At 43.0% G+C, this 2282-nt stretch overlaps 1 non-coding gene across 1 annotated transcript; it reads right to left on the bottom strand.

Annotated features, from left to right (window-relative positions):
* Window positions 1–1264: 1264 nt before the first annotated feature.
* On the bottom strand, window positions 1265–1422 carry LOC126472218 (5.8S ribosomal RNA). Its single transcript, XR_007586372.1, has one exon. It is a non-coding gene; the product is annotated as a 5.8S ribosomal RNA (ribosomal RNA).
* Window positions 1423–2282: the final 860 nt, after the last annotated feature.

The raw sequence follows: 2282 nt of genomic DNA, 5'->3' as shown, positions 1-2282 counted from the left end.
CGAACTGTTCCAGTGTGTCGCTGACAAAATGGGATCACGACCAAGACTGAGCACAGATTGGTGCACAGAGGCCCAGCTCGCTTCAGATCCTAGACGTGATAGGAAAATGGATATAAAATCCTACAAAAAGTGTTCTTTTTAGATTTTTGGAATAGCTGATTACAAACATGATGCCGAAATTGCCAAATTCATAATGGCAGATCCAGTTTGGTGAATCAAAAATTATAAATTTAGCGGTTCCGAGTAGAACTTCTCATATAAAGTATTTTGAAGTCACTAATAACATATTAAATTGCCGTATTAGAGTGTTTCATTAGGTATTTTATATTTTGCGGTCGAAATCGCAGTCACATTCGACGCTTGCATCATTATCTTTATCAGAAGGGTTCTACATCTACATCCATACACCGCAAGCCATCTGACGGTGTGTGGTGGAGGGTACCTTGAGTACCTCTATCGGTTCTCTCTTCTATTCCAGTCTCGTATTGTTCGTGGAAAGAAGGATTGTCGGTATGTCTCTGTGTGGGTTCTAATCTCTCTGATTTTATCCTCAGGGTCTCTTCGCGAGATATACGTAGGAGGGAGCAATATACTGCTTGACTCCTGGAAGAAGGTATGTTCTCGAAACTTCAACAAAAGCCCGTACCGAGCTACTGAGCGTCTCTCCTGCATAGTCTTCCACTGGAGTTTATCTATCATCTCCGCAACGCTTTCGCGATTACTAAATGATCCTGTAACGAAGCGAGCTGCTCTCCGTTGGATCTTCTCTATCTCTTCTATCAACCCTATCTGGTACGGATCCACGCTGGTGAGCAGTATTCAAGCAGTGGTGGAACAAGCGTACTGTAACCTACTTCCTTTGTTTTCGGATTGCATTTCCTTGGGATTCTTCCAATGAATCTCAGTCTGGCATCTGTTTTACTGACGATCAATTTTATATGATCATTCCATTTTAAATCACTTCTAATGCGTACTCCCAGATAATTTATGGAATTAACTGCTTCCAATTGCTGACCTGCTATATTGTAGCTAAATGATAAGCGATCTTTCTTTCTATGTATTCGCAGCACGTTACACTTGTCTACATTAAGATTCAATTGCCATTCCCTGCACCATGCGTCAATTCGTTGCAGATCCTCCTGCATTTCAGTACAATTTTCCGTTGTTACAACCTCTCGATATACCACAGCATCATCCGCAAAAAGCCTCAGTGAACTTCCTATGTTATACACAAGGTCATTTATGTATATTGTGAATTATTTGCCGACCCTCAGCCAGACATGGCCCTGGAACGGAATCCATGGACCGCAATGTGCGTTCGAAACGTCGATGTTCATGTGTCCTGCAGTTCACATGTCGACGCGCAATTTGCTGCGTTCTTCATCGACCCACGAGCCGAGTGATCCACCGTCCTTTCGGGTTGTGAACTGGAAGAAGATTCGAAAAGTAGGTCTTTCACCTCAGATTGAGTCTGTTTGTCTTCCTCACTTGTCATTTTCTAGAATATCGCGACGAGTGAATTCGAAGATGCCAAAGCCGATGGAGTATCATGCATCATTTCCTCACGGGAATATTCGCGTGTGAAGTCTTCTGTGCGACGGTTATCCTTATTAAGAGCTTCCTGCGCATCATCAGATACGAGACGAACTGGCAACGGAGCAGCTTTTATTCTGGCATGTCCTTGTACCAATACTGTGTGGATTGATGCTGGCAACGACCATTACTGCAGAATATTGTGCATTATTGCACAAAAATTGTCTACTGCATGGTACAGCCGCACTGTAGAGAGATGGCTGTCCACTAAAAACGTTCAACTAAGCGCACGCAAATACATTTGAACTCGTTAACTATACTATTTAGGTAGTAGGAGAGCCATTTACAGAAGTGAAGTCACACAGAGGAAATTTTTAGGCAAAGATTTCGGATAAAATTGGTATTAGTTTATTCTGCAGTCGATATACGTAATTAAATTGTTTCAAAATCTCAGAAACATAACTTCTGCACGGCTACACATGCTATTTTATCGTGACTACTGGGAAGGATAGCTGTCATTTATTAAACAGGCCACACAAACAAGATCTGAAAAATGTGTCGTCGTCCGACTCACTGTTTACCGTCAACTGTCAAGGCACGTTTCATATCGGCATGCAGTCCGCCTCCATAGCTGACTCGTCAGGGCGGCAGAATGCCATGTGAGGGGACCCGGTCCGACTCCGACTGGGTTCGAGATTTTCTCCTCTTGCAGACTAAGTGTTGGGTTTTCATCATCATTTCACCCTCAT

This window comes from Schistocerca serialis, chromosome 3 (assembly GCF_023864345.2).
Source record: "Schistocerca serialis cubense isolate TAMUIC-IGC-003099 chromosome 3, iqSchSeri2.2, whole genome shotgun sequence".
NCBI classification, from domain to species: Eukaryota; Metazoa; Arthropoda; class Insecta; order Orthoptera; family Acrididae; genus Schistocerca; species Schistocerca serialis.
This window is presented reverse-complemented; position numbering and strand designations above follow the sequence as displayed.